The 13,566-nt window shown below is 37.9% G+C and overlaps 1 protein-coding gene across 2 annotated transcripts in view; it reads right to left on the bottom strand.

Annotated features, from left to right (window-relative positions):
• LOC126483846 (NBAS subunit of NRZ tethering complex-like) overlaps positions 1–13,566 on the bottom strand; it is a 405,587-nt gene that overhangs the window by 255,265 nt on the left and 136,756 nt on the right. The window lies entirely within an intron of this gene.

Genomic DNA, 13,566 nt, shown 5'->3' with positions numbered 1-13,566 from the left:
TAATAAATCACTGCCAATGGAGAAATAAGTGACTTATGACATAAAAAAAGTCCTTGGACCAACTGAGAACTGATTCGGATTTGTAGTGTGATACTTACTAACTTAGCAGCTAAGCCACACACTGTGCACAGCAACATGTAACAGTGCAAAGATGTTCATCACTTTTCTAGCTGCATTGTGAGTACTAGGATTAGAAAGAAGATAGTATCTCAAAAGCTGGTAGCATCTCTGTTTTTGCAGTATGCTTATGTTGTTAAAAGTTCTTGAGCATTTAATACCACATAATTCTTGTCAGAATCTTCCAATCCCAGTTTTTGGCCCTCTTTCTGTGCCCTTCTTCATGGAACTGTCTAAACACTGTTGCACAATGTCAAACTTTCGCAAATTTAAGGAGAGTATATCTTACTGATTATTGTCATAAATGTTGGTGATTGGCAATTGAATGATGCTGCGATGATTGTTGGAAACATTCGGCTGAGTGGAGGGTGGGGCGCGAGTAGAACTTTGTTTGTGTTTTTGTTTGCACATGTCAGTGGCATCAGCGCACCACTGAGGGTAGGAAGTCATGCTGCCAGCAGCCTGAACTCTTCATCATGATTAAAACTGTTAACAATTTTGACTGCTTCTCTTACTTCTTGTCTACACTTGTGATTTTATTAAAATGTCAACATAAGTAAAATCTATATCCTGGCCATATGTTTCACTATGTTTAACTATGGCTGAGTTGCTGTGATTCTTGAGGCACACCTGCCATTCGTGCTCTCTTAGCCATTAATTGACTGCACAACCTGTCTCCCCTATGTATTTATCAGACATGAACCTTATTTTGTACACTCCAGCAGTCTGTTGTGGTTCCAGTTATTCTTTTGTCAGTTTTAAGAAATATTTCATTTTATAGCTGCTTGAAAAAACTGGGTTTAGATAATGGTGGGTCTTTCTGATACAATCACTCACACTCTTTGTGCGTCACAAAGCACCAGTTATTATGGATTTCCTGTATACTGTGTCCTAGCTTTCCATCAAACTGATTTTAAGGTAGATGCTGCTGTAATACTTGGGAAAATACTGCAGCTTGTCCTCTCCATATGGCTAGATGATGGAAGTATCATTGATGTAAGAGTCAGTGTGACTTGTAACAAAGCAGATGGATCCTTTCCGTCTGTTATATTTTTCTTTCCTCCAAAATTGGTATTAATTTTTTTCCAAATTTTGTAATATCTTCAATATGCTCATCTATATACCATGTGCACAGAACATAACAATGTGGAATATTAATTCAGGGTCTAGCCAACTTAACTTTAGTACCTATTGCAATCTTCTGGTTATTCAGAATCTATTAGTTTGATTAGTTGACCTGAAAAATGTGCTAATTACAAAATACCAGTAATCTGAGACTTCATTATCATTATTCATTTGTAGGCATATGCCTGATTACTAACTTTCTGATAGAATAGATAAAAATTGTATGTAAAGAACTATAGCATTTGTACAGCTAATAATGAAAACATGTTAGCAACATTTACACTCATTTACTTTCAAATTAATTAACTTTTTTATTTAAAATGTTATTACTGAAATAGAATCACATATTTTCGAAACCAGCCAGTGTAATTAAATAGAAATTATAATTGTATTTACAAGCGCTTATTCAAAATGGCTCTGAGCACTATGGGACTTAACATCTATGGTCACCAGTCCCCTAGAACTTAGAACTACTTAAACCTAACTAACCTAAGGACATCACACAACACCCAGCCATAACGAGGCAGAGAAAATCTCTGGCCCCGTACAAGTGCTTATTCAAACAAATATTATTCTGCTATTCATTTACTCAGAACTTGAATCTTTAATTTTAAATTATGAAAAGTTATGAAATAACTATAGCTAGATCTAAGTTTTGCAAATGTACATAAGAACATTTTTGGAAGCCATTTAAGGCAAGTCTACACTGAGTTTGAAGGGCAGCAACATTTATGTCCAAAAACATGGGATAATCTACCACAGATGATGTAGTACAAATTACATACTGGAAACTATGACAAAATTTATGTAAATTTCTTGTTAGATGCTCACTCCATGGTTCAGTGAAGTTTTTTAATGACTGACTGTGAACTTGTGGCTCATTTTATGAAATGGGATAAACTTACTGTGATAAGGATCAGAATACAGTGTTACTTCCAATAGTTACTTGTAGTGCACATCATTTTTGTTTTTATATTATTGTTAAGATTCCAGAGGCAGTGATTTAAGAACTTTATCCAGTGACTGCATGTTTGCCACATGTAAACTTTTGTGTCAGTTCAGTGTTAATTTAGTGCACTCTTACAATAACAATATAGGACATCAGCTAATCATAACATGTGACTAGCTGTTTTGTCTGTACTGTAATGAAAGTAAACAAGCCACAAACTGGCCATAAACTGTAGTTCATCTACCAATGAAAGTTCAATTAAAGTGTGTTTACTGTGAATCTGGTGCAGAGCACAGTTTTGGCAATAGCCTACTTTCAACAACCATTGTTCAGTCAATTTCAACAGAGGCACAGCTACCGAGGGCATATTTGTACAGGTGAACACAGTTATGTTACAGGCTATTTCGTAAGTGTTTCTCCATGAGAAAGATACTGACAAGACTGCCATGTTATCTATAACAAGAACCTTTAAAATCAACAACAACTTGCTTGAACATTTACGTTCTATGTTTCTATGTGATACACATTAATCAGCTACAGGTTAACTGCTGATCTTTCCATGTCAATATCTCGTAGGAGTAAAGTTCTTGAAAGCTTTGTTTGCATGCAGCAATCTACTTCTGATATCTTCCTTTTTTGATCTTCTTGTCAAATTTTGCTTCCTTGACAAAATTCTGATACATTTAATAGGACTATGTTTTCCCCTGAACCCGTGTTATGCATTTCACTATTCTGCTTCCTACTATCTTTCATTATTTTTGTATTGCTTTTCTTTGCCCTTAATCCATACACAGTTCCAAATATGTTACTCATTCCATATGAACACCCTTCTAAGCTTTCCTCACTTTCAGCATCACTGAACCTCAGAAGTGGTACCAGTTCTCTTTGCATTAAATCATGCAGAATACTGCAGTATTTAAAAGACTGGTAGTATGCTTATTAAGAGAGCGCATTACTTTCTCATAACTGCATACACTAGATTTTCTCCTGCTCCAGCCACTTTACTTGCTATTGTTTGCCCGTATGTGTAGCTATTACTTTTATTTCAGAAAAGGAAAATTACAAAAATCAAATGCTAGAGATTCAGTCATACACAAGGAACAAACATGTTTTGGAGAATATCTTGAAATGAAATTTCAATTTTTTGTTACCAAACTGTGAATAAGTGACACATCAGCAGAATTACTTGGCTGAGATAAGATTAGATTAACCAGAGCCATAGGAAAAGCCATTTTATCATATTTCTGTGAATGGAACTATATGACTTCATTTTACTAGTTACAATGACACCTTCCTCTCCATCTGCATTTATTAAATACTTACCTGTGGAAATACACAAGCTGAAATAATATACAGGACATCTCAAAAGGTACATTACAACTTCAATATGTTATAGCACCCAAACTAATTAAAATATTCACACCATGTTTAGCTTATGTGACAACCCTGCTCACAAACTTTTGTTAGTATCCTTTCCAGGTTGTCATGAGTGAACACGATGACAATGATTCTAGAAAAAGTTCACTGTGTGGAATCCTTTATTCAGACCAAATTGGATACAATGGTTCAAAGAACTTCCAGACACAATATAGGAAGCAAAGACTCTCATGGATGTTGATACACTCGTGGTAAAGGAATTTTATGCAGAGATTGTATGGTGAGATATGGATATGGTGAGGTAAATGTACTAAGCAATCTTGGGTCATATGAAATGACTGATACCATACTGAAAACATAAAAGCCAGAAAACCACTACTACATAGCTATGTGATAATGTTTAAATGTTAACTTTTATAAACACTTAATGTAATTACAATTATGGTTATGAACTTCTCAAAAAAGATAAACAATTATTCATATTTTATTTATGAAACTTATATTCCAAAGATGATCAAGCATAAATAAATTGATATACATTGGTAATTTCTTTACTACATGTTGTTAGAGGGAAATCTTTGCTTTTTGTTTGGTTGGGTGTACGAGTTTGAAATGTGAGAACGGAGTACAAGTTACTTGTGTTGTACTGATTTGTATTGCAGACTTCGAGAAAGGATTTTTGGATAGATTTTGATCGGAGTTGGAAAGAACAGGAAAATACAACCTCAATAGACACATTTTGAAAAAGATAGTAATCAAACTCGGCACAGTAAAAATAACAACAGGAAGGAACATAGCAATCACAATGATAACAATTATCATCAGAAGGAACATAATAGAGTAAATGGTAACAATTTTCATTCTGGAAAGCAACATAGTTGCAGCAAATGGAAAAAAAGAAAGTTATATGCATCTGTTACACACCCACAAATAAAAAAAAAAGTTTTAGTAACGAAATGTTTTCTACTGCATGTATATAACTATATAGTTACAATATTTCATGCATTTTTGTGCAAACTATTTAAATGTGGTAACTTCTTATTTTTGCCTGTGCCATGTTACTTTTCTACTGGTTATAAATAAGTCATAACAAATTTGCATTTTATTATGAGAAGTGCTTTTTTTTTTCATAGTAAGCTTTAAGTGTAAGACTCAATCAGTTCCTGAGCATTTACTCAGTTCTTAACATATTTTCTTTGCAGTATATAATATAATTTGTCTCATTTCCATGTTATTTTTAATCACAATATTTGTGTAAAAAGACTCTGGAATCTGAAAAATGACCATTAGAGCATTTCCTTTTGCTGTCTAGAACTATTTGATGTCCAATGAAACTTTAACATTTCTTGTGTACTACTTTTGAGAATGCGCATGGATAGCAGCACACCATTTCTCTAAAAATAACTGCAATTTCTTGTGCTGTAAATAATTTTCTTGTGTTTACTATGATAGATTTTTTTTTATTTTTTATTTATTTATTTACTTTACTTTATTTTGACCCAACATCAACTTATTACAATTTTTTTTTTTTTTTTTTTTTTGTTCCAGTCCTCTGGATAAATCAGAGCCTTATCTACTAGAGTTACACTTTATTGCCTGCTATTATTATCTACACAAAATTTCTCTACATTTAATTGAGAGAACCATGTTACATATATCGACTATACATAAAAACAATTTTCTATTGCAATACATAGGTTAAGAAATTTATAGTTTGTCACACAGTCTTCAGATCGGAGATTCATATATTTACCATTTGTGACACAGTCTAAGATCTGAGATTCATATATTTTTAGAAAAACGGTCTTCCATCATACAAGCATACTAAATCTAGAAACTCATCTATAGAATACAAAGGGATTGTATTACCTTGTACATGGTCTGTACTTTCATACTGCCTATTGAATTTTTAAATACAACAGTGACAAATAGTAAATGAACAGCACTTTAAAGTAAATTTCAGTGTTGTTGACGTTTTTGCCACAATTTATGGTCAATATTTTTACATGAGTAACCAAATAATTCAGTTTTCAAAAAAATTTGTAAGAACGAGCCAGTTGTCTCATCCCCTAATATAATTTGAAAGATTTAAAAGCAATTTTTCATATGTTATTGTATAATCTATTATGTGATTTGAAAATTAATAAATGCAAAAAGCTTGTAACAATCAGAGACTAAAAGGTCAAAATGAGTGATAAAACTGATAATCTTGCACAGGGAATAGGTAGGGAGTCTGCTGACTTTGATAGACATACCATGCGGTGAGTGGTGCCTTCAATAGCTGGGTGTATTAGTTCTCAATTTCTGGTGCACTCTATTCTAACTCTTTCCTATCCAGGTTCTGTTCCCACTGTGCTGTTCAATTTTTTTTTACTTGTTTACTCTTTTCTATCTGAGGTCTATCCTATTTTCTGTCATCACAACATCTGTGGATGAGGTGATATGACAGTTCTACGTTTGAAGTACCCATCATTTCGGGCATACAAAATTCTTGCAAAATAAGGCAAGAAATAATTTTTGTCACAGCATATTTTTATATGCCAAGGGTTCAATATTCTGTATGAAAGTTAAATTTGGTAGTAAGACATTGTAGTACATTGTTACAAAAAGCATTTCATTGATGTTATGAGAAAAATGAGTAAGTTCCAAACTAAGTACATTAATTTTGTCCTCTGATCTAAAGTATTTTGCTATATTTTCTTCAAAACCACTTCAAATAACTATGTGGACTAAGATGTTTTCTTCTGATCATAGGGCATTACCAGTCAATAATATTTCAGATTAAAACTGTGTGTCGGACCGAGACTCAAACTCGGGACCTTTGCCTTCAGCGGGCAAGTGCTCTAACATCTGAGCTACCCAAGCGCGACTCATGCCCCACGAAAGGAAAGAACCCGAGTTCGAGTCTCGGTCCAGCATACTGTTTTAATCTGCGAGGAGGAAGTTTCATATCAGCGCACACTCCGCTGCAGAGTGACAATCTCATTCAATAATATTTCACTTATTGAAGACAGATTTATAAATGGTGGTATATAGAGTTATTCATAAAATACAAATTCTACTGTCATGCTAATACAATAAGTTACTATTATGTGTACCATTTTTTGTTCATCCATTATATGTTATGTGATATTCGGTGATAATTTGAGAGATACAGAATAGGTGAGAATTAGAAATTTTTTGAAAATTTGTGATAAAAAAAATTCTGTAAAGCGAAATTTTGCTCTTGATCTCACTTGAATGGAGTAAATGCTCTATATCACATAATGAAGAATCCAAGATTATAATTTTGTTGTAGTCCAAACCTTGTTGGCACAACCAGTTTTGCATCAAAATTTTTCTCAGATTTTATGTTTGCAAAATTTTTGGGGGCATTTCTAATAGAATTGATTATGATGAGATAAATGTACTAAACAATCTTGGATCATATGAAGTGGCTGATACCATACTGACACCATAAAAAACAAAAATCCAATACTACATAGCAATACGAAAATGTTTATACGTCAACTTTTGTAAGCAAAAATTTTATGTACGAAATGTATTTTCCAAAGATAATTATGCACAAATAGATCGATATATGACAGTAATTTCTTCGCTACATGTTGTTAGAGGTAAATCTTTGTTTTTTTGTTCAGTTGGTTGTACTGATTTGAAGTGCATGGATGATGTCAAGTTATGTGAGCCATTCTGATTTGCATTGGGAAGAGAAATGACTGAAAATATACGTGTTATTTATCAGAACCCCCCATGAACCATGGACCTTGCCGTTGGTGCGGAGGCTTGCGTGCCTCAGCGATACAGATGGCCGTACCGTAGGTGCAACCACAACGGAGGGGTATCTGTTGAGAGGCCAGACAAACATGTGGTTCCTGAAGAGGGGCAGCAGCCTTTTCAGTAGTTGCAGGGGCAATAGTCTGGATGATTGACTGATCTGGCCTTGTAACATTAACCAAAACGGCCTTCCTGTGATGGTACTGCAAACGGCTGAAAGCAAGGGGAAACTACAGCCGTAATTTTTCCCGAGGGCATGCAGCTTTACTGTATGATTAAATGATGATGGCGTCCTCTTTGGTAAAATATTCCGGAGGTAAAATAGTCCCCCATTCGGATCTCCGGGCGGGGACTACTCAAAAGGACGTTGTTATCAGGAGAAAGAAAACTGGCATTCTACGGATCGGAGCGTGGAATGTCAGATCCCTTAATCGGGCAGGTAGGTTATAAAATTTAAAAAGGGAAATGGATAGGTTAAAGTTAGATATAGTGGCAATTAGTGAAGTTCGGTGGCAGGAGGAACAAGACTTTTGGTCAGGTGATTACAGGGTTATAAATACAAAATCAAATAGGGGTAATGCAGGAGTAGGTTTAATAATGAATAAAAAAATAGGAGTGTGGGTTAGCTACTACAAACAGCATAGTGAATGCATTATTGTGGCCAAGATAGACACAAAGCCCATGCCTACTACAGTAGTACAAGTTTATATGCCAACTAGCTCTGCAGATGATGAAGAAATTGATGAAATGTATGACAAGATAAAAGAAATTATTCAGGTAGTGAAGAGAGACGAAAATTTAATAGTCATGGGTGACTGGAATTCGTCAGTAGGAAAAGGGAGAGAAGGAAACATAGTAGGTGAATATGGATCGGGGGGAAGAAATGAAAGAGGAAGCCACCTTGTAGAATTTTGCACAGAGCATAACTTAATCATAGCTAACACTTGGTTCAAGAATCATGAAAGAAGGTTGTATACATGGAAGAATCCTGGAGTTTTTAAAAGGTATCAGATAGATTACATAATGGTAAGACAGAGATTTAGGAACCTGGTTTTAAATTGTAAGACATTTCCAGGGGCAGATGTGGATTCTGACCACAATCTATTGGTTATGAACTGCAGATTGAAACTGATGAAACTGCAAAAAGGTGGGAATTTAAGGAGATGGGACCTGGATAAACTGACTAAACCCGAGGTTGTACAGAGTTTCAGGGAGAGCATAAGGGAACAATTGACAGGAATGGGGGAAAGAAATACAGTAGAAGAAGAATAGGTAGCTCTGAGGGATGAAGTAGTGAAGGCAGCAGAGGATCAAGTAGGTAAAAAGACGAGGGCTAATAGAAATCCTTGGGTAACAGAAGAAATATTGAATTTAACTGATGAAAGGAGAAAATATAAAAATGCAGTAAATGAAGCAGGCAAAAAGGAATACAAACGTCTCAAAAATGAGATCGACAGGAAGTGCAAAATGGCTAAGCAGGGATGGCTAGAGGACAAATGTAAGGATGTAGAGGCTTGTCTCACTAGGGGTAGGATAGATACTGCCTACAGGAAAATTAAAGAGACCTTTGGAGACAAGAGAACCACTTGTATGAATATCAGGAGCTCAGATGGCAACCCAGTTCTAAGCAAAGAAGGGAAGGCAGGAAGGTGGAAGGAGTATATAGAGGGTTTATACAAGGGCGATGTACTTGAGGACAATATTATGGAAATGGAAGAGGATGTAGATGAAGATGAAATGGGAGATAAGATACTGCGTGAAGAGTTTGACAGAGCACTGAAAGACCTGAGTCGAAACAAGGCCCCGGGAGTAGACAACATTCCATTAGAACTACTGATGGCCTTGGGAGAGCCAGTCCTGACAAAACTCTACCATCTGGTGAGCAAGATGTATGATACAGGCGAAATACCCACAGACTTCAAGAAGAATATAATAATTCCAATCCCAAAGAAAGCAGGTGTTGACAGATGTGAAAATTACCGAACTATCAGTTTAATAAGTCACAGCTGCAAAATACTAACGCGAATTCTTTACAGACAAATGGAAAAACTGGTAGAAGCGGACCTCGGGGAAGATCAATTTGGATTCCTTAGAAATGTTGGAACACGTGAGGCAATACTAACCTTACGACTTATCTTAGAAGAAAGATTAAGAAAAGGCAAACCTACGTTTCTAGCATTTGTAGACTTGGAGAAAGCTTTTGACAACGTTAACTGGAATACTCTCTTTCAAATTCTGAAGGTGGCAGGGGTAAAATACAAGGAGCGAAAGGCTATTTACAATTTGTACAGAAACCAGATGGCAGTTATAAGAGTCGAGGGGCATGAAGGGGAAGCAGTGGTTGGGAAAGGAGTGAGACAGGGTTGTAGCCTCTCCTCGATGTTATTCAATCTGTATATTGAGCAAGCAGTAAAGGAAACAAAAGAAAAATTCGGAGTAGGTATTAAAATTCATGGAGAAGAAGTAAAAACTTTGAGGTTCGCCGATGACATTGTAATTCTGTCAGAAACAGCAAAGGACTTGGAAGAGCAGTTGAACGGAATGGACAGTGTCTTGAAAGGAGGATATAAGATGAACATCAACAAAAGCAAAACGAGGATAATGGAATGTAGTCAAATTAAATCGGGTGATGCTGAGGGGATTAGATTAGGAAATGAGACACTTAAAGTAGTAAAGGAGTTTTGCTATTTAGGGAGTAAAATAACTGATGATGGTCGAAGTAGAGAGGATACAAAATGTAGATTGGCAATGGCAAGGAAATCGTTTCTGAAGAAGAGAAATTCGTTAACATCGAGTATAGATTTAAGTGTCAGGAAGTCGTTTCTGAAAGTATTGTATGGAGTGTAGCCATGTATGGAAGTGAAACATGGACGATAACCAGTTTGGACAAGAAGATAATAGAAGCTTTCGAAATGTGGTGCTACAGAAGAATGCTGAAGATAAGGTGGGTAGATCACGTAACTAATGAGGAGGTATTGAATAGGATTGGGGAGAAGAGAAGTTTGTCTCACAACTTGACTAGAAGAAGGGATCGGTTGGTAGGACATGTTTTGAGGCATCAAGGGATCACAAATTTAACATTGGAGGGCAGCGTGGAGGGTAAAAATCGTAGAGGGAGACCAAGAGATCAATACACTAAGCAGATTCAGAAGGATGTAGGTTGCAGTAGGTACTGGGAGATGAAGAAGCTTGCACAGGATAGAGTAGCATGGAGAGCTGCATCAAACCAGTCTCAGGACTGAAGACCACAACAACAACAACAACAACAACATTTATCAGAAAGTCGATAACTGCTTACACAATTTCGTTGAAGCAACCCAATCATCCTCTAGATGGTCATAAAAAGTTAAACCAAAGAAAGGAAATGGATATCAAGCTTACAACTCACAACAAAGAACAGCAACAAAAAAGGTGAGTATTATTGATAAAACTGGTTATTTAAATTCGATGATGCTATCTCTCACTGCAGTGAATGTCTATCTCAGTGAGGCAAGTGCTGTGAAAATCTGACCAGTCACCAAATTTAGCAACTTACTTAAAAAATTAATGAATCAACTTTGGCCAACAAGAGAGCTGGTGATGGTCAGAACAGGAAGACTTGATACAAAGCATCATAATGGAAGACCTGGGACAAGTGAAGCTGACACAGAACAGAAACAGATGGCATTTCAACGTTCACTGCAGAATTGTTTTGGGAGGGTGTCGCAGGACCATGAACCGGGTCATCCAGAAATGTTGACAGATGTATCCATACCAACTGCAACTGCCGCACACATTGAAACCAAATGAAAAGACAACATATGCTGTACACTGTGAACATTCTTCACCATTTAGAGGAGGACAGAAATTTTCTAGACAACATTTTCAAACAAAACCATATCCCATGTGTGTGGTAAGGTAAATAAACACAATGTTCACAACATCTGGGGCACAATCAGTCCACATACTGTGTCAAGCCAAAAGTGAATGTGTGGTTTTGCTGCACGGTTGATCTCACTGCGGGGCCCATTCTTTCCCACACAAAAAATCAGTTAATTCTAACAACTAACTTGATAAACTGGAGCTGTTTACGTTAGCACAACTGGAAGACTGCCATGACACAGTTGTTTTCCAACAAGATGGTGCATCACATTGGGCTCAGACTATGCAAAATGTTCTAGACGAGGTGTTACCAGATGGCTGGATTGGCAGGGGTGGTTGAATTTCTTGGCCTCCTAGGTCGCCTGGCATTACACTGATGGACTTCTTTCTATGGGGGTATATCAAGGACAAAGTCTACCAAACACCTGTCAATCACATAATTGATTTAAAGAACTGAATTATTGGTGCATGCCACGGTTGATCTGGATATGTTGCAACGAGTGCAGATAGAGCTTGAATACAGACTGGATGTTGTTTCCAGGGTTCTCGGGTGTCCAGCCGGATGCGATTGTTGAAGTCCCACGGTATTTCGGCGAATAATCTTTCCGCCATCATCAGGTGGTTCTGATGGAATGGTCTGTCTGCTCATTGTCAGTGTTATTTATGTCCGTCAGTCAGGATTCGATTCCCTGCGCCAACGGTCCGATTGTGGCCGCCGAACTTCCGGTTGTGGCCGCCGACATTCCGTCTGCAAGTGCCGACAATCCGTTTGCGGGCACCAACGCTTCGATTGCGGCCGCCGACAATCCGTTGAGCGCCGACCCAGGTCCGCTCCCACCCCGGTGTCATGCCAGGTGGTGGAAGATGCAGAATCCTGTGGAATGTCCTCTGCGGCCATTGCAGAAGGGTCTTGTGTCCACTCGTGGCATGACTCCTTGATGGAGTTAAGTAATGGTTGCCATGCCTTGCTTAGTTGAAACCTGTGTCTCGGTTTATGAAATTGTCCATTATGCGAATTTCAATGGCCACCCTGAAGATGCTGTCCCAGTAGAAACTGGTAGGGGGCAGAATCTTGGTCTCTTCGTATTTCGCGTTGTGTCCAATTTCCAAACAGTGCTCTGCCAGTGCCGATTTGGTGGGCTGGCCTAGCTGCGTATGGCGTTGGTGTTCTTTGCAGTCTTCTTCAACTGTTTGGATTGTTTGACAACACAAAACTGACACATTCTTCCGACCACCATCCAAGAAACAGACCCTACTGGGGACAGTGAAAGACGGATTTGGCCTCAAGAAAGCAGGCGTATATAATATTCCATGTAGTTGTGGCAAATCGTACATCGGTCAAACAATCTGAACAGTCGAAGACCGCTGCAAAGAACACCAACACCACACGCGCCTAGGCCAGCCCACCAAATTGGCACTGGCAGAACACTGTTTGGAAACCGGACACAACGCGAAATACAAAGAGACCAAGATTCTGGCCCCTACCAGTTTTTACTGGGACAGCATCTTCAAGGAGGCCATTGAAATTCACATAATGGACAATCTCACAAGCCGAGACACAGGTTTTCAACTAAGCAAGGCATGTCAACCATTACTTAACTACATCAAAGAGTCACGCCACAAGCGGACACAAGACCCTCCTACGACGGCTGCAGAGGACACTCCACAGGTTTCTGCATCTTCCACCACCCGGCGCGACTCCGGGGTGGGCACACACCTGGGTGTCAGCGGCCACAATCGAAGCGTCAGTGCTCGCAAACAGAATGTCGGCGGCCGCAACCAGAAGTTCAGCGGCCGCAATTGGACTGTCGGCGCATGGAATCAAAGCCTGACTGACAGACATAAATAACACTGACAATGAGCAGACAGACCATTCATCAGGACAACCTGATGATGGCGGAAAGGTTATTCGCTGAAATATCGTGGGACTGCAACGATCGCATCTGGCTGGACACCCGAGAGCCCTGGAAACAACACATACGCTGGGAAAGCCTCCGATCACAGACTGGATGTTGTGCATGTCGCAAAAGGTGCACGTATTGTAATTGACTGAATGACATAAAACTTTGTGACATAGTGTGTTACAAATGGTGAACATGGTGTGAATGTCTTAATTAGTTTGGGTGCTTTGGCAGATCAAACTTGTACTGTACCTTTTGAGATACACTATATAATTAATTGCTGAAAAGAAATAATTACATTAAATTATACAACAATGATAAAACAAAACTGTTAATTGCTCATTTTCTCATTTTTAAACTTGATACAGTTGTTTGAAGAAGAAGGGATAACTTCAGACTATTGCAACAGGCAGCACAATATAAGGGATACTTACTGTCCCCATATCCTCCATCCAACAGTTT

This window comes from Schistocerca serialis, chromosome 6, assembly GCF_023864345.2.
Source record: "Schistocerca serialis cubense isolate TAMUIC-IGC-003099 chromosome 6, iqSchSeri2.2, whole genome shotgun sequence".
In the NCBI taxonomy this organism is placed as follows: Eukaryota; Metazoa; Arthropoda; class Insecta; order Orthoptera; family Acrididae; genus Schistocerca; species Schistocerca serialis.
The sequence above is the reverse complement of the archived record's forward strand: the minus strand, read 5'-3'. Positions and strand labels throughout refer to the sequence as shown.